The sequence below is a fragment of the Anabrus simplex genome, chromosome 7 (genome assembly GCF_040414725.1).
Source record: "Anabrus simplex isolate iqAnaSimp1 chromosome 7, ASM4041472v1, whole genome shotgun sequence".
NCBI classification, from domain to species: domain Eukaryota; kingdom Metazoa; phylum Arthropoda; class Insecta; order Orthoptera; family Tettigoniidae; genus Anabrus; species Anabrus simplex.
In genome coordinates, this window is record NC_090271.1 from 317,476,862 (window position 1) to 317,497,617 (window position 20,756).

Below are 20,756 nucleotides of genomic sequence, written 5' to 3' on the forward strand. Positions count from 1 at the left end.
ATAAATGTTCCAAAGACGCTAAAACTAGGGAGAAAAGGATTTTGGCGAGCCGGAGAAATGCTGGGGATATATCGGAGAAGTCTACAGTTTATTTTTTGAAGATTTTAACGTAAGATGAATTTTTTTGAATTTTCAATCACTTTTCCATGTTAGCGGTTCTAGTGGTGAAACTTTAAATTTTAATGTATGATGCTTTATTTAAATGCTTCAATTACATCTTGGAATATGAAAGTAATAAACAGTGCATTAATTAATGCTGATTTTTAATGTATTCTCCAAACCCAACCTATGTCTTGGGCGATCCATGTCAAGATAATAAATCAGAGGGGTTATGAACCATTTTGACAGCTCTAATTCTACCATTTTATCTTGGCATGCGACAGTTATTTATGTCTTTATTGAAAAGCTTAATTTGTAAAGAAATTTAGGCTATATCTAAATACTCTATAATATAACAAAAAATAGGCGTGTATATCATGAAAGGAAACAACGTGAATTTAACAAATGTATAACTCTGTTGGGGTCTTATAAGTTAGCAATGCTCAATTATAATAATTATCATAATATTAATGAAATAAATAACATAATTGCATACCCTCCTCTGCGAACCATGTGACCTTGCCGCGGTGGGGAGGCTTGCGTGTCCCAATGATGCAGATAGCCGAGCCGCAGGTGCAACCATATCGGATGGGTATCTGTTGAGAGACCAGACTAACGAATGGTTCATCGAAAGGGCGGTAGCAGCCTTTCGGTAGTTGCAAGGGCGGCAGTCTGGATGATTGACTGATACGGCCTTGTAATAATACTCAACATGGCTTAGCTGTGTTGATACTGCTACACGGCTGAAAGCAACGGGAAACTACAGCCGTAACTAACACCCGAGGACATGCAGCTCTCTCTGTATGAATGATGTACTGATGATGGCTTCCTCCCGGGTAAAATATTCCGGAGGTAAACTAGTCCCCCATTCGGATCTCCGGGTGGGGACTACACGAGAGGGGGCGATCATCAGGAAGATGGATACTGACATTCTACGAGTCGGAGCGTGGAATGTTAGAAGTTTGAATCGTTGTGGTAGGTTAGAGAATCTGAAAAGGGAGATGGATAGGCTAAAGTTAGATGTAGTTGGCATAAGTGAAGTACGTTGGCAGGAAGAACAAGATTCTTGGTCAGGCGACTACCGAATTATCAACACAAAATCAAACAGAGGAAATGCAGGAGTTGGTTTAATAATGAATAAGAAAATAGGGCAGCGGGTAAGCTACTACGACCAGCATAGTGAAATAAGTATTGTCGTCAAGATAGACACCAAACCAATGCCCACCACAATAGTGCAGGTCTATATGCCTACTAGTTCAGCGGATGATGAAGAAATCGAAAGAATATATGAGGAGATAGAAGATTTAATACAATATGTAAAAGGTGACGAGAATCTAATTGTGATGGGAGACTGGAATGCAGTGGTAGGCCAAGGAGGAGAAGGTAGTACAGTAGGAGAATTTGGATTGGGACAAAGGAACGAAAGAGGAAGTCGTCTGGTTGAATTCTGCACTGATCATAATTTAGTCCTTGCCAATACTTGGTTCAAACACCACAAACGACGGCTGTATACGTGGACGAGACCTGGAGACACTGGAAGGTATCAAATAGACTTCATTATGATTAGGCAGAGATTCAGAAACCAGGTGTTGGATTGCAAAACTTTCCCAAGAGCAGACGTGGACTCTGACCACAACTTGTTGGTCATGAAATGCCATCTGAAGTTGAATAAATTGAAGAAAGGAAAGAATGCAAAAAGATGGGAACTAGACAATTTGAAAGAAAAGAATATACGACAGATAATGCTCCTATAACATTCAAAGACAGGGCGAGCGGTCGGCCTGTCTTCGTCCTCTCACCGGGTACCATAAATCACGCTCATTATGGTCTGGTGCACTTTCAAAACAAAAAGGGTCGCCTCTCTGGGCTCTTTAAATTTGTCTTCGCACAGCGAAACACATTATTCTTTTCCTGCGGGTTATCTCAACTTATCACACCTTTTATCTACTTCCGGCCTTAATTATTTTATCTGTAGCGCGGCTCGTGCCTTGCACTAATCAATTTTACCCGAAAGGAGCTTCATTTACATTTCTCAATACCAGTCTGAACTATAGCCTGTATAATAAGCTGTCTCTTAACCCTCAACACGCTGATGCAAGCCACCTGACAGATGATTCTACGACATGGTCAAGTTACCTTAAGCACTTCTGAGCTAAATAAATACACGGTGCATATTCCATTCTCATGTCTCGTTCATTGTCTGCGTCGTCTTAAATCCTAAATGTGGAATTCTTATATTATTATGCGAAGCGTCCAATCAACATATTGAGAATCTTGTGATGACTCCTGTTAGCTAGTGAATCGGTGATGATCTGAGCCATTAATACAGAATATTTACGCCCTATTATTTTACGACACTTCGCACTTAGTTAATATAGGTTTCTTAAATCTACGTCATGCACTAGAATCCCTTGCAAATAAACAGAAATGAAATATAATTTCCCCAACCATGAAGAGTTATCTTCTATAAAACCCATCAAATAAAATGCTGCTATCCCGCTGAAATAGAATATTGGCGGTCTACGTTACATCTACATGCAAATTTACTTTGTATTTACACTAGGATATGACGAACAAAGATAAAATCCGAAAATGTACTCATCCTTCAGGAACCACGAACACTGCTGTACAGGAGGGCACACCCATGAATATACTCGTCCTTCATTATGCCTTCAGCGATGTGAAGCCCTCTGGTGACCTACTGGCGAGTCACGAACATGACGGCTTGATCTCGTGCGACGTTCCAGACAATTCTGATATACCGCGCGAAAATCCGGAAGGCAGCTAGATGTCTCGTTCTCTCTGTTACACAGGGCGAAATTCCGGCAGGCGGCCAGATATCTCGTTCACTCCGACGTCCTTGTAGACTCCTTATGTAAATGAGGGGAAGTTATTTCATGTGAATGCGATAGTTTGTATCACACATCAAAGATTAAATATATCTTTGGATCTGCTCAATGACACGAGCACCCCAGCATAATGGCGGTTATATCTCTGTAGCTCGATATTATTCCCTTCTCATCTTCCTATCCTTCTTATTGACAGCTACTCTAGATCCTGGTTCACTTAGACCTGTCACTGGACACGCTACTATTGTGTTAACTTTCTCGTATTGCATAACAATAATTCAGGCACACTCCACTGCACTTAGTCATACGTAAGTCGAGCTCTCTACTGCATTAAGGGATTGGTCTGACGAGGCACTGCCCTTATACATTCCGACAATGAGCCGTTCATTCCTTTCCTACATATTTCACGTTCGTCTCTGACACACTCCTCCACGCACTTTGTTAGATGCGTGCCAACCTATGTTAATTGAGTCGTATTAGTTTAAACATATATGAGGCTCGTTGCACGACCGTTTCGTCACACGGACAGCGATAATCACCATTTCGTACCGTTTCTACTATATTTGTTAGCGACACAATGTACGCGCAAATAATAAGATTGTGTTTACTTCCATATACATCCACAGACTTTAATCAATCACTGTATTACACTGTTCACACTTTAGAATGATTTCTTCATAAAGGACTCACATACAAATCACGACGAACTAGCAACGAACTGATGTCGCACAGAAAATGAACTGGTAGATTCTGTTCTGCAGCTCTGAATTACATAGGCAAGGTACCCTGAAGCTAGCAGTGGGCGAAATGTTCTCCGATAATTCGCAACGGAGAGTAACGAACGGGGTATCAAATTGTATCACCCGTACTCCCATTTCCACGGTGTGAATCTAAAATAGCTTCGTTGATTCTCAAGCAATCTTAAAAGCGTCCTTTGGTCTCTGTCGGTGGATGATGACGAGCGCCAGGGGAATCCTTCAGCTAGCTGCCACGGTTGAGACCCAACATCTAGTAACCATTAAGGCGTACCCTTGTTACGTAGTTATCGTTTTTTCTATAATGTTGAGCACTTCTCTGCTTCATAATTGTGTGTAAAATTCTCTGATTCGAATGAATGTTTGCACGTGACTCTCCGTTGAGTATTTTGCGATTTATAATAATTGTCTGGTGAAAAACAATTTGAATTCGGCGAGCTGGCAGTGGTGAATGGATAAGGGAAATACGGTAAAATGTCAGTTCTCACGTTGGATGTCCTCCATGAGCTCTACTAGTGACCAAGATTCTCAGTCATGTGATAACGCGTCTCCTTTCATCTCGCTCGCAGTTCGAGTGAGAAAATTTCAAGTACAAGCGCTCCTGCACTGCCTAGCTGCTAATAACCGACAACTAGAGTCGGGTAGCGCGAGTCAGAGTACTGCCATTCGTTTCCCGGAGCGGGTGGAAAAATCCTAATTTTTTTAACCGTAGAATGACGCGGAAAACGACATATTTCATCTCCTGGGTATCATGATACACTATAAGTGACGTTGTGAACGGTCACATTATATCACATAGATACTGTACCTTATAATACTGTGTTCGCTGACTCTAACACTTGGTTTAAAGATACATTCACTTGAGCAACCCACGCTCGTCTTTCCAAAACATAAATTCTGGAAAGTCTGAGATAAATTACCCCATACGTTTCATCAACATATAATACCAACCCACCATTAGTGATACAATACCAAGTGCCTAAGCACACCACAATTGTAGGTTAGTACCACACTTCACATTCCTCAAACATTATAAGACCACGTTCCTCCGAAGTTACATCTCCTCTTCCTACCAAAGTTTGAAGTCAAGTCTCTCCACCGAAGTTTGAAGTCATGTCCTCTCCTCCGCTTTCCCACATGCCTAAATAGACCTCAGCTTTCCCCTTCCTCTCACATGATACGTCTAAATTGAATCTGGCCATCCAATCACGAATAGAAGATCCTCTTGTCATTCCAGGACCACACCCCGAACCACTTCCGTGTCACATGACAATAAAAAGGCCACCTCATCGGACTCTAGGATGTCCACATCACTCAGGTGAACTTTCCCAGCACTGTTTTCCCATCCATTTTGTACGAAACAAATTACTCATATGATATGTGCGGACCTTCCTGCTTAAATTATCGAGAATAAATATCCAATGAAATAATGAAAATAATAATAAATCAAATAATAAAAACAATAATATCTCTTACTTCTGAATACAGTGCGAGTTTGTGATAGATGTAAAGTCACAACTTTAGGATTTGGCCATATTCTACTGTCGAATATTCTTCCTGACTCCAGCCCTATATAAGGAAATGTATTCAGTATTACATTAGTGAGGTAAATTTAGTGTAAATCGAGATAAATATATTAAGAGGAGCACAAATACCCAGTCCCCGAGCCAGAAATATAATTAAAAATTCACAGGTAAAGACCGTGACCCAGCCATGAATTGAAACCAGGACCCTCTGAACCAAAGACTAGTACGCTGTCCATTTAGGCAAAAAGCCGGACAGGAATGCCCTTATGTTATAGATAGGAAATTACGTACTTTAACTACCCGGCCTATTACAGCTATGGCCGCCAGTATTATCCGATGATTACTCAAGGAACAGAATTAGATCCGTAGCTCGTGTTTACAACGGTGCATCGCACGGGGTTCACATTCATTACAAAGGGTTCAATCTGAATGAATACTTCACCCACGACGGGCAACCAATCAATACACGGCTGTTTCTTTTATGAAGCTCACTGGGGCGAACGATTCACATCAAGGCCTTAGCTGTAACCAAAAGAGTTATTTTCCACAGCGAGACCATTCATCAATAATTTCTGTAAACTTTCAAAAGTGGCTTTATGTTTGTTCAGCTCCGATGTGGATTTGAATACATATCCGGATTTGAAAGCTTTTAATGTAACACATCCTTCGACCAGGCTGATTTGTGAAGAGCATTTCCAACTCCGATATTTAATATTGATTGAAATCTCTTGTTTACTAATTTTTCGCTTACAGAAATATAAACATTCGATTGTGAAATTTCACAGCATTCAGTCTGGGAGGAGATAAGTATTGCCATGCGCTGACTATTAGAAATAAATGGATAATTGAACGCAATGTGAAATATAATCTTGTAAATTTAAGAGCGTCCGCCTCTGCGGTGTAGTGATTAGTATGATTAGCTGCCACCTCCGGAGGCCCGGGCTCGATTTACGGATCTGCCACGAAATTTGAAATGTGGTACGAGGGCGAGAACTGGGAGCCTCGGGAGGTCAACTGATTAGGGGGGGACTCGATTCCCATCTCAGCCATCCTCGAGATGGTTTATCCGTGGTTTCCCAATTCACCTCCAGGCAAATGCAGGCATGGTACCTAAAGTAAGGCCACGGCCGCTTCGTTCCTTTTTCCTTCCTTGTCTATCTCTTCCGATCTTCCCATCCTCTCTACAAGACCCCTGTTCAGAACAGCAGGTGAGGCCGCCTGGGCGAGGTATTGGTCATCCCCAGTTGTATTCCCCGACGCAAGATTCCACGCTCCAGAACACTGCCTTTGAGGCGATGGAGGTAGGATCCCTCACTGAGTCCGAGGGAAAAATCCACTGCTATAGCCTTTCAGGCAAGCAACTCAATGTTGAAAACATCCTAGGGATATTAGCTACGAATTTTAGGTAAATAAATATAATTAAGTATGAGAATATTTTCCTTATTTGTTCCTAAAATTTACAACTATTTCTTGATCATCGTTAACCGGTCGATGAGATTAGCAGCTTGCTTTTTCCTACTGCTGGAAGTACTAATGTGAGTCAAATTAGAGTTTCAGTTAAGCCCTTTAACTACATTCTATGTGGAGATTTTTCAAAAAATCAAATAACGCAAGGGATATTTTACCAAGGAGGACATTACAGAAAGAATTATGTAAATCCAGAACTGCATTTAGGCCGGATGCAATTTTCGAAACATGTTCTTTTAAAGCTTAATATAACTATCCAAGATTGACAATTTGAAAAATTTTCGGGCTTTTCAGCACTTCAACTTTCGTCAGAATTCTGGAAATTTCTTAATTTTAAGCTTTTTGTGGTATGAGGACCCCTACTTTGTCTTCTATGAAATGTTTTCAGCATTAAAACCAACCCTGGAGTTTAAACCTGGTACTCATTTTTGATGTAGGCTGAGTGTACCTCAGGGCCATATGCACCTCCGGAAGTGGAAATCTCGTTTCTTAAATTTTACGACTTCCAGACGGGGATTCGAACCCATGTCCTTCCTGGCGAACCGAGCACGCAAAATATCACGAGGGAAGGGGAAATTATTTGTGAGGTATCACTCAGAAGATGCCAACGGCCGTAGCCATGTTGAAACACCGGATCCCGTGAGATCTACGAAGTTAAGCAACATTGGGCGTGGTCAGGAGTTGGATGGGTTGCCATGCACTGTTGGTGGGGGGTAAGGGAATGGAGGAGCGGAAAGGAACTGGCCACCCTACCGCACGTAAACTCCGGCTCAGGAACACCTCTGCGGAGGTTCAGACCTTCCTTCGAGCAGAATAACCCTTACCTTACTCAGAAGATGATGGGTCCACATCGCGGTCTTGGCTCTTAAACTCTTAAGATCGATTTACGTTCCCTCTCCCCATCTTAAGAGCAGACCAATGGTGGGATTGTACCGTAATCGAAGCCTTGGCCGTATCCCCTCCACACCCATTCTCAGTTCTTATCCCGTCGTCGTCGGAAACGGTAATTTGGTGTGGCTATTGCTAGCCTTGTAAAGGGAGACCATCCGACGTCGGTAGGTGGCGTGTATAGGAAACTGCCTGTTTTTTGGTCGAGGTTAATATTTTATTTGGAGAGCAACAGGGAAGTTGGAGGCAGCACAATAACGGAGTCTCCGTGCCAAGGGAATTAACCATATAAAACCAAAATCAACGATCCAACCGGGAATCGAAACCGGGGCCCTCTGACCTGAAGGCTACTACGCGGAAGATGCAGCCAAGGGGCCGGAGTAGAGAGAGATGCTGGAATTGCAATAACTTGACCTCCTTAACTTATATTTCTTGGAACTGCAGATGAGACAAAGCTCATCACAACAAACAATGGCCAATGTAATGTTACTCTTGATCAATATTATGAGCTTTTTATATTGTAGATCTTCAAATTTAGTTGCCTTCTGACTGAGTTATATTGGGACGTCTAATGTAAAGGGAGTTTACTCCCTCCATATTGTCCTATTCTTATTTTATATGGTTAATTCCCTTGGCACGGAGACTCCGTGATTTTGCTGTCTCCAACTTGCCCTTTTCGCAATTATCTTCACATTTTTCTTTGATGATATTGAGTGATGAACAAGCTGTTTCACACCTTAATGCAATCACGACAAAACCATAGCCATTCAACACAACTGAAGAATATTTCTATGTTAGCGATGCTCGGCGTTGATATTTACTAAGCAAAAGAAATGTTTAAATTGATGAATTCTTCCATTATAGTCGGTACGGTAAAACTGTGTAAGAAAAAATAATCGGAAAACTTATTCTCTATAACTTCTGTTAGTAGTATTTTTCAGTATGCCCAATAAAATAGGCATAAAAACGTGAATTTTAGTTTTTCCCCATAACTTCTATTTCATCCAGCGTAAATACTATTATTTATAGCCTTAAATTCTGGTTCCTTTTTCCCGACTTTGGATGCCGAATTTCATTAAATTCTGTTCACCAGTTTTATCGTGCCTCGGCGTTGATGTGAACTTAACAAAAATATTCCTGGTATCATACACGGTGTGGCAAAAATGTATAATATATATGTGATAACAAATTTAATTTTTATAACTTAATCACCAATAACATAGATATTTGAGAATTAAATTTTAGTTCTTTACTTAAACTACCATTTCACTCAGCATGAATAAGATTATTTATATCCTAATTTTGTATACAGATTTTCATTAAATTATTTTCAGCCATTTTCTGCTGATGTGCGTAAATATTGTTACTGAGGACACGATCCATTCAGAAATATCATTGTAACTCCGAGCAGTGTGCAGACTAATCTCGAGTTTTATAATTACAGTAGTTATGATATAACTTTGTGTAAATAGTAAAGTATTCATTATTAGAAGCCAACGGCCGTAGCCATGTTGAAACACCGGATCCCTTGAGATCTCCGAAGTTAAGCAACATTGGGCGTGGTTAATGTTTGGATGGGTTGCCACGCGCTGTTGGTGGGGGATAAGGGAATGGAGGAGCGGAAAGGAACTGGCCACCCTACTGTAAGTAAACTCCGGCTCAGGCACACCTCTGCGGAGTTTCGGACCAGCCTTCGGACAGAATATACCCTTACCTTACCTTACCATTATTAGAAAATGGGGACTTGTTGTTTACCGATACCACATCATAGTGAACGTTCAGATAAAACGTCGGCTTACATCAGCTTCAATTAATTTTTCGTGATTTTTTTCAGAAATCTGCTCTGCCTTGTTTAACCTTACGGCTCTTGGTGCATAAATTAACACCTCTATATAATCAGGGATGATAAAGAAATTCTGTCTTCCACGGGTTCACATGTGATCGTTGATATTCACGTGATAAGTATAATTGGCAATAATTTTAAATTTAGTCGAAAATGCAGTGTCTTGGTGAAATATTCATTACCAAATGAGGTCATATAATAAAACTGAACCTAATAAAGCAATCTCCATGGCACAATAACTTGGTTTAAGTTAGGTTTCCAGGACCACTATGATTATAATACTGACTTTGAGGACAAGATCTGCGTAGTCAAAAAACCCATGGCGCAACAGTCCCGAAGGACCTTGGCATAGCAAGCGACCGCTCCTCATCCCGAAGCCTTACAGATTACGATGTGTCGTGTGGTCAGCACGACGGATCCTCTCGGCCGTTATTCTTGGCTTTCTAGACCGGGGCTTCTATCTCACCGTCAGGTATCTCCTCAATTGTAATCATGTAGGCTGAGTGGACCTCGAACTAGCCCTCAGATGCAGGTAAAAATCCCTGACCTGGCCGGCAATCGAACGCGGGACCTCCGGGTAAGAGGCATGCAGGCTACCCCTACACCACGGGGCCGGCATCTGCGTAGTCAGCCGTAAAGAATTTAGCGCACAAGTATCGCCATCTACAGTAGAATCGTTTGTTGTGTCCTGCGAAAATTCCTGACGAATACGGGGATTGTACATAATTTGCTATCAATCAATCAATCAATCAATCAATCAATCAATCAATCAATCAATCAATCAATCAATCAATCAATCAATCAATCAATCAATCAATCAATCAATCAATCAATCAATCAATCAATCAATCAATCAATCAATCAATCAATCAATCAATCAATCAATCAATCAATCAATCAATCAATCAATCAATCAATCAATCAATCAATCAATCAATCAATCAATCAATCAATCATCTGCATTTAGGACTGTACCCATGTGGCAGATTCCCTGTCAGTTGTTAATATACACATCTCCTAAATATATTCAGAGAGCTTGAAAAATTATAGAACACTTCCCATGATAAATTATCATCATGATGTCCCTTAATCGTTACCCCCATAAATTCAGAGTGCTTGATCTGTCAACATAATTCTTCTAATTTTGTTTCTTCTTTGATGTTTCGATTTTTTTAATGCTTAATTAATGTTTTAGTTTTTATAACACAAAATTCAAATAATTGAATAGAAGACATATATTTATATATTCTGTGAAATTTATATTGCGATAGAACTGTAATACAAGATTTTTCTTTTTACTGTAATCATACACCCTTCAGAGAAATTACAAGAGTAATGGAAGTTCTTTTGATAGAAGTTTATTCAGCAGACGCTGCCTTTGTTTCTGTATAATTTTCTTTACCTGTAGGTCGTCAGGTGTAATTTAACGCTACCTGCTTTGTAATTTCCGCTCCTTTGAATGAGCCCGTGTTGTTACAGAAGGTGTCGACAATAATTCAATTATATTCTCCTTGTTTGAATTTTGCTCAAGGGATATTACTCCGTCAAATTTTAATATAACACCTGTAAAAAATTTAAATCTCTCGTCTCGATCCTGCATCACATGTTTGAGGATTGAAGAATTATTCGTGTCGTTCATCCTTCACGTTCAGTTTGCGTTTGTCCGAGTCGTTGGCTCAATGGTCAGCGAACTGGCCTACGGTTCAGAGGGTCCCGGGTTCGATTCCCAGCCAGGTCGGGGATTTTAACCTTCATTGGTTAATTCCAATGGCTCGGGGGCTGGGTGTTTGTGCTGTCCCCAACATCCCTGCAACTTCCACACCCCACATAACACGCAGTTACTTACACATGGCAGATACCGCCCACCCTCATCGGAGGGTCTGCCTTACAAGGGCCGCACTCACCTAGAAATAGCCACGCGAAATTATGTATTATTGTAGTTTGCGCTTCATGAAACATACGTCTACATTCATTCATTCATGATTTAATTAGCATCAACCTTTACAGTATCTATGGAAGGCCAGTAGAAAAGGACAGGCCCCCTACACGTGCTGTCCCCTGCTGGTATTTTGAAATATTCACCTAAATCCTAAACTAAAACATTCATATATATTATTTAAGGTAAAGTAACAAAATGTAGTGTATACATATTTCTCATTTACACGTCCTTTCATTCCCTGGTTCATTCTTCCACATATTCACATACATTATTAATCGCATGTGCTCCCTAGCACATTTTGGCAATCATTGAACGAATCAAGTCTGAGAGACACGTCAGTTCCTAGATAAAGATTGTATGTATTGTATTCTGAAAGTACAACCAACAATCAAAACATTCTTCATATGAGCTATAATAATGTTGGGTTTTTACATACACACCTTCCATCGTCGACATAGAATTTTAGTAAACATATTAGCATCTGCAACTATTATAATATATTAATGGACTTAATGTTGGTGTAGCACATGTAACTTCACCAAAAAGCCTAACACAAATCACTTAATATAAGAAGCAACAATATTCGAAAGAATATTTCATATGTGTTGCGAACAAGAAATACTGTTTGTGGTGGTAGAGTTGATGGTTACATTTGTAAGAGGAAGTAAAACTGTCACTTTTTGTGGAATTAAGGGATCTGAAATGGAAGGGGAAGGGCAATAAACGGTGTGAAACTGGAATATTTCCAAAACTCACAAGCCTAGTAACGTAAGAGTGAGAACAGCCCAAACGTTCACCGAGAAAATTCCTATAACAAAGATGAAAGTATGATACCTCGCGCATATAAGTGCATGCAGTGCCAGACTCAGCTCTAGGACCCATGCTTCCAGGTTAGGAGGCCTGTTTAGTATCCATATTTACTCATCTTTTAATCTGGGCAGCCCATACGGTGGATGAATTTTCTGCAGGGAAGTGATTACTGTTGTAATTGAAGTACAACTTTGTGACAACCTCCTCTTAACTTTTTTTAGGACAAAATTATACTTTTTTCAAAAACCTAGCCTAAAGGAACATTGACAGGAAATACAATGTGAGGTTTCAAAAATAGAAATGAGGTCATCAGCATTGTGACCTCAGTCCGTTTAAGACGACTTTAAATTCGTCACCCTCAGTCTATAACAGTTACCTGTTCATCACTAACTGAGTCATAATAAATTCATTTTCAGTTACTGTTTCTAATTCCTTACCAAACATATTACCTGTCATGCTAGGAAAACGAAGCTAATAATATTTTATTTTATACTACCTCTTGGAACACCATACGATATCAGTATAATTTGCATATGATACGAAATATAAATGTTAAGTTGATAGCAAATGTAAATACCGTGATTCGCCACGGTATTCTACCATGTATGCAGATTTCTACGTAAATTAATATACACGCAGTGAGAAAAATGTGATTGAAATCCCAGACCTGGCCGCGAATCGAACCCGGAACCCTCTGAATAGAAGACCTGAGTCGAATGGGCTATAACGTGGAACCCATGCCCAGGGTTAAGGGTGAATACCTTAACGGCGGTTCCAGCAGAGAAGGAGACCTTCGGAATGGTGGAAAAGGCGGATGAGCCAACCCATCCCCAATGGGGTTAATTAGTTAAGGACGTAATACGGGGTAGACGGGACTCCTTAGTCGTGGTGAAGACAACCTGTCTAGGAGTAGGATACTCCAAAATCAATGTGTCCAGCCAGTGGATAGGGTTGAGCGTGGAGTTAACTGCCTCATCTTGTAAAAAATGCATTGTTCAGAAGACTTCTACGAGAAAACCGGACGGAATTCAAAGACGACAAACGCATAGGAAAATGACACGAGTAAGGAAAGCGGATATAAACATGGCGACGTGGAATGTAAGAACAATGTTGAAACCTGGAAAAATACAAGAAATAGTAAATGAAACAAAAAGAAAGACTTGGATACGACTTAGTAGCGATACTGGACATAAGATGAAAAGGGCAAGGATGTATTGAAAAGAAAGATTATAACCTCAGAAGAAAGAACAGGACAGTTCTGTACGGGATTTATAGTACATAGGAAATTGAAGAAGAGTGTAATATAATTTGAACCTATCTCAGTTAGAATATGTAAGCTTCGGATTAAGGGGAAGTTTAGGAACATAACTGTCATATCAGCACATGCACCAATTGAAGATGCGGATGAGGAAAGGAAGGAACAATTTTATGATTAGTGTTACCGTGGTTTTTTGGATTAGCAGAGGTGAAAGAAGGTGCCGGGGTGAAACTACAAAGCCGAGAAATGAATTAAAATTTCATTAAAAGTTATATTTTCGAAAATGACAAAACTTAAAATTTTCACATAGATTTTCAAAATTTAACAAATAACAAGAACTCAACAAATACCCGACCATCAGGTACAAGACAAGGAAAATCCAAGATTCCAGAACTTTAATACTCTCGGGCTACACGCCCCTACTTTTACAAAAGCACAATTTGTTCAATGGGGAAGAAAACCCCTACCACATGAAGCACTTGCAACATCAGAAAAGAGCCGACGTGCTCTCAGTTTTTCACGCCTCTTCAAGGCAATATCAGACATTACAATTGATTGCCATCAAGGCACGACTTACACCAATGACACGGGGATATCTTGTACCCAATCTACTGGGCCTTAGCAGGAAAAAAAGCAGGTTAAGTAAATTGCCCGGAGTATCAAAAAGAATGGAGGCGAGTACTGCACTACTAAATACACACTTTAAAACCTAAAAGGCACTAGACCGATGAAACAGGCGCTATTCCCAAGCTATGGACGTGACTCGTATAAGGAAGAAATTTAAAACTTAAAGGAAAAGAAGAAAATCAGTTACCAAAACGTAGTCACCTCAAACCAAAATGAAGGGGAGCTCGAGAGGGTAAAGCACTCTCTATCCCCGATTTACAGTTAAAGATATTTACATAAGCCGGAAAAATTTACATTACAGAAAGGTAGGTTTCTTAGTAAAGGTTTAGGACCTTTCCCGCGGGTTAAACTGCTGAGCTAGCAAGAAATAAAGATGTTACGGGGCCATTACCTTATGGAAGAACTGCTGCCTGATGAAAGAGGCACCTCCCGCCTCCTGCTACATGTCCATACAATGGGTTAGACGTTAATCAAGTGGCCGAGAGACAAGAAAATCGGCAGTTTTTATACCCTCGGGGAATGTTCGAGACCTCTCATGAAATAACCAAGCCTCACCCTCTTACTTTATTGGTCAGTCTGGAAGGTACACTGAAAATCGAAGAAGAAAGACACGATTGGTCAAAAATTAATTACAGAAATTCTGGATTGGCGAAGTTCAAAACTGGCGGAAGAAAAATATTAATATTGCCAACCCACAAAAGAATGAACAAAACTTAGTAAAGAACAAACTTGTGAAAACAAAACTTCTTCAAATAAAGTTCCTTCACTTCGCACCAGGGTGCATGCTCATAGTTTTTTAGCGGAGACATCTTGGAGAGAATGTCCACCCTTCTTGATCAATGGAAAACAAAAACAAGTCGAAATCCACACAGTGACATCTTCAGAGGAAAGATTTAAGCAGGTCCAGTTTTAAGTTCACAGTTTCTTCTGTAGAGGAGTACTTTAAGGCGGAAGATTTAAATGTGCGTCGTGGAGATGTACCATCCGGTACAATTAGTTAGTGCAAACCGTTGAAAAGGGACCAAGATATGACCTGATTATTATTTTAGGAGATTTTAATGCCAAAGAGGGAAAGGAAGAGTGCTTGAGACCAATAGCAGGGGAATATACACTACATGAAGAATCAAATGAGAATGGTTTTCATTTGGGACAGAGTGCAACTAAGAGTGGTCTTATAATGAAAATCACCTGCTTTGATCGTAAGAAAATACATAAAGGAACGTGGAAGATGCCAGGAAGCACCGTTGTAAATCAAATAGATCATGTACTAGTGACTACGAGGCATGCGGCGTCCATTATTGACGTAGGGACATACAGAGAGCCAAACTGTGATTCTGATCATTATTTAGCAAAAGCAATAGTGAGACAAACATTGGCAACAGGACAGAGGAGACGGAAAGACGGAAATGGAATTTGGAAAAAGTACAAAAATCAGAAGGAAAATAATAATTCCAGTCAAAAATGAACAATACTTTACACACGAATTGACATGTATCTGGAATAGAGGGAAGTTGGGCAAAAGTTCAAAGGTGCATAGAAACTGCGGCATGGTATAGCTAAAAAGAAAATAAATATTTGCTTTGATACGAGTGTTATAAAGCGATTGGAAGGAAGAATGCAGCAAGAGAAAAAATGTTACAGAGAGATACAAGGTCAAATAGGGAAAAGTATGAGAAATGTATGCGTGAAGGTAATAACATATGTAAGAAGAAAAGAGAGATGCTTAAGAAGAAGCTAGAGAGAATACAGACACAAGGGTTACAGAGGAGGACAAAGTAATTCTATAATGAAATTAATTATTTCAGGAAGAGGTATAAGCCAAGAGTGAATGACTGTAAGAATAAAGAAGGTAAGCTACTACAGAATGAAGAGGAAATAATTGAAAATGGACCGAATACTTCCGAGAGCTCCTTAACGAGGAAAGAAGAGGTGGAAGAAATTGAAAGGCATATGGAGCAGAGTGAGCCAGAACAATGGATAAATGCTACCACATTGAAAGATGTGGAAAATGCTATTGCAAAATTAAATAACCATAAATCAGCAAGAGAAGACGAAATAACAAGTGAACTGATTAAAAATTGTAGCAAAGAAACGCTACAAGAGATACATGAACTGATTTTTAAGATTTGGCAGGAATAACGTGTACCTGATGAGTGGAATACAGGAATAATTTTCCGAATATATAAGAAAGGAAATACGTACGAATGCACGAATTATAGGGGAATTACTTTACTGAGTATCATCTATAAAGTATTTTCAAGTATCCTATTACAATATCTGACTCCATATCCTGAAGAGAGATTGGATGAAGCACAATGTGGCTTCAGGCGAAATAGGAGCACAGTAGAGCAAATATTCGTGGTACGTCAAACGCTGGAAAAATGCTTTGAGCATAATATAGATATACATATGTTGTTTGTAGATTTTAGACAAGCATTTGAGAGTATATACAAGGATAAGCTATATGAATATAAGGAGACAATAGGAATACCACAGAAAGTGATTAAGATGTTCAGAAACATTTTGGGAGAAGTAACGGCAAAGATGATGGTGGATGGAAGAATTGTAAATGAGTTTGCTAGTAACACAGGTGTCAGACAAGGTGATGTACTCTCAGATACTTTGTTTAATCTGGCAATTAACCAAGTCCTTGAAAAAAGTTATGGATACCGGAAGTATTGTATATAAATATAAACAAATTTGTACGTATGAAAATGATGTAGTGTTAATGGCCAGGAATGATAGATATTTGTAGGAAATATTTCTTGAAATGGAGGAAGCAGGAAAACGGATGAGATTGGAGGTGAATGACAGTAAATCCAAGTATATGCATGTGACTGTTATAAAGGGCAGAAGAAGTCAACATAATTTGACAATAAATGGGCATAGGTTTGAGAATGTACGAAGTTTTGAGTATTTGGGAACCGTGTTGACAAACAGTAATAGGATAAGTGAGGAGATACATCGTAGAATAATAGCTGGAAAGAGGGCCTGATATGGAAATATTAAATTATTTAAATCTCGTCTGTTGTCTAAACCTACAAACTTCAAAATATATAAGACCCTTATTAGACGTGTAGTGACATATGGCTCAGAAGCCTGGAATATTTTACTTGATGATGCAAATAAATTAAGAATATTTGAAAGAAAGATTATTAGACGAATATATGGCCGAATTCAAGACCAGAATGGTTGGAGGTTAAGGACGAAGGCTGGAATACAGAGCATATTAGACCAGGATGATATAGTTAGATTTATGAGGCACAGAGACTGCAATGGCTTGGCCGCGTGGAAAGAATAGAGGAAGATCGAATGCCAAGAAAAGTAGTTAAATCCCGAATAGATAAAAGACGGTGACAAAAAAGGCCCCGTAAAGCATGGAGCGATGAAGTTGAAGCCGACCTGAGGGCAATGAACATCCGTCCATGGGGACCAGCCGCTCAGCATCGAAGTAGACGGCGGACTATCGCAGAAGAGACCAAGGCTCACACAGAGCTGTAGCGCAGGAAAAGTAAGGTGAGAAAGATTATATTACATTGCATATCTCTTAGTGGTATCCGAGAAACAAAACAGGGAGGACGCCATGCCTTGTTATCTCTGTAAGGTGGGCATGGAGAAGTTTTGATGACAATAGCAGACCAGATTTCCTACTGCCATTCACAATCGAGATCAGGAGTTCCTACTATAAGCAGGACCACTTGCCAACTGTCGTTCAAAATATGGATGGAGAGTTTCCATTATAAATATACGCTCTTTGCCTAATGACAATCACAATAAAGCTCGAGAGATTTGATAATAATCGAGAAATGCAGCGCTACCTAACGTATAAAGAATCTAGATACGACAAAAGTCATAGGCCCAAAGTTGAAGATCTCAAAAAATTGAGCGTCGATTGTGTAGTCTGTTCTGTGATACGACTTAGCATTACGCCATCGGTTGCCCTGAAACGAAGGCCTTCAAACGTAATAAAAATTGCCTCCACATTTCAATATTTTTCGGCGCCAAAAAGTCATTCCCTATATTTGAACAGCTTGTAATTTTATCTCAAAGGAAAGAGTATCCAGGTTTCGTGATTAGCACTCCCATACATACGGAGCAATTACAGAGGATAGTAATACAGTAAAGAAAGTTGAAAATAATAGAAAATAGGATTATAACTGTGGACACCCGGATAGGGAAAATATATAAATACCAAATGGATGTATTTAAAAATTAAATGTCTGTCAATAAATGGTGAAGATATGAGTTGCGGATATAAGAAGACGTTAGCAGAGGAGAAATTTAGAAGCAGGGATTCAGGACGACTTATGGTGTTATTTCTCAAGCCTAAAGAGGCAAGGAAGAGGCAACAAATTAAAGTGGAAAACAGAAGTAGAAACGAAATACAGCAAAAATGATAGCAAATGCAAGAAAGCAACTTACGGTGTGAAATAATGGCGTAAACTCCGCGGTACTGTTCAATTAATATTAGTGCTATTCAGGGATGATTGTAACCTCCAAAGGTATTCCACAAATATCCCTAAGATTCGCAGCTAGACGTCTGTATTTCTTTCTACCCAAGGAACAATCACGAGTCTACAAGAATGATGACGAAAACGGCATTCATTATTTCCCTGCTGGCAAGCAGCCATAGACGTTGCCATGGTAACCGGTAGCTTCGTCATCGGTCTGTTACTCAATGCAGAGCATGAAAGCCACAGGAAATGGTATTTTTCTCCGTAATTTGAAGAGTAAGCGAAATTTTGTACATAACAAAATTTGTTTAAATGAATGGACGTTTCACATATAGTCCATGGATGTTACAGAAAATTAATATTATAAGGGAAAATGGAAGAAAACCGTCTGGGGTTTTCCTATAAACTCCCAGTCAATTCAGTGATTTTCAAATCTTTTGTATACACTGACTGACAGTGACAATGCAGCACCAAGGAGGAGTGGTTCGAAAGGGATGAAAGTTGGGGAAAAAACAGAGTCGGCACGGAAGAATAATTGATGCTTATTTCAAACCGATATGCAGGTTACACAGTGCGCACGGCATCGACTCAGTAGGATGTAGGACCACCGCGAGCGGCGATGCACGCAGAAACACGTCGAGGTACAGAGTCAATAAGAGTGCGGATGGTGTCCTGAGGGATGGTTCTCCATTCTCTGTCAACCATTTGCCACAGTTGGTCGTCCGTACGAGGCTGGGGCAGAGTTTGCAAACGGCGTCCAATGAGATCCCACACGTGTTCGATTGGTGAGAGATCCAGAGAGTACGCTGGCCACGGAAGCATCTGTACACCTCGTAGAGCCTGTTGGGAGATGCGAGCAGTGTGTGGGCGGGCATTATCCTGCTGAAACAGAGCATTCGGCAGCCCCTGAAGGTACGGGAGTGCCACCGGCCGCAGCACATGCTGCACATGCTGCACGTAGCGGTGGGCATTTAACGTGCCTTGAATACGCACTAGAGGTGACGTGGAATCATACGCAATAGCGCCCCAAACCATGATGCCGCGTTGTCTAGCGGTAGGGCGCTCCACAGTTACTGCCGGATTTGACCTTTCTCCACGCCGACGCCACACTCCTCTGCGGTGACTATCACTGACAGAACAGAAGCGTGACTCATCGGAGAACACGACGTTCCACCATTCCCTCATCCAAGTCGCTCTAGCCCGGCACCATGCCAGGCGTGCACGTCTATGCTGTGGAGTCAATGGTAGTCTTCTGAGCGAACGCCGGGAGTGCAGGCCTCCTTCAACCAATCGACGGGAAATTGTTCTGGTCGATATTGGAACAGCCAGGGTGTCTTGCACATGCTGAAGAATGGCGGTTGACGTGGCGTGCGGGGCTGCCACCGCTTGGCGGCGGATGCGCCGATCCTCGCGTGCTGACGTCACTCGGGCTGCGCCTGGACCCCTCGCACGTGCCACATGTCCCTGCGCCAACCATCTTCGCCACAGGCGCTGCACCGTGGACACATCCCTATGGGTATCGGCTGCGATTTGACGAAGCGACCAACCTGCCCTTCTCAGCCCGATCACCATACCCCTCGTAAAGTCGTCTGTCTGCTGGAAATGCCTCCGTTGACGGCGGCCTGGCATTCTTAACTATACACGTGTCCTGTGGCACACGACAACACGTTCTACAATGACTGTCGGCTGAGAAATCACGGTACGAAGTGGGCCATTCGCCAACGCCCTGTCCCATTTATCGTTCGCTACGTGCGCAGCACAGCGGCGCATTTCACATCATGAGCATACCTCAGTGACGTCAGTCTACCCTGCAATTGGCATAAAGTTCTGACCACTCCTTCTTAGTGTTGCATTTGCTCTGTCAGTCAGTGTATTTAAACCTTCTCCTGGATGAGGATAATATGGATATCAAGTTCGCTCGAGATTTATCCAGCCGTTTTACAGTGATGATGGAACATACAGACAAACCGACACGAAAAGTAAAAACCACTGATAGTTTTCAGTTGACCTAAATCGAATAAGTATTTGAAAGAATTGTCAAAACAAACCAAATTACAGACAGAGGACCCCCTAAAACTTCATTTATTTAGGTTGCGAAATCCTTATAACTCTTGAAATCTCACCTGATGTGTCACAAGCAAATCGTTGTATGCAATACGAGGAATGGTCATGAACTGTAATACCAATGCTCCAAACGAATCTCGTATATTTTGATATTTTTATAATGCCATTCGGTTAGAA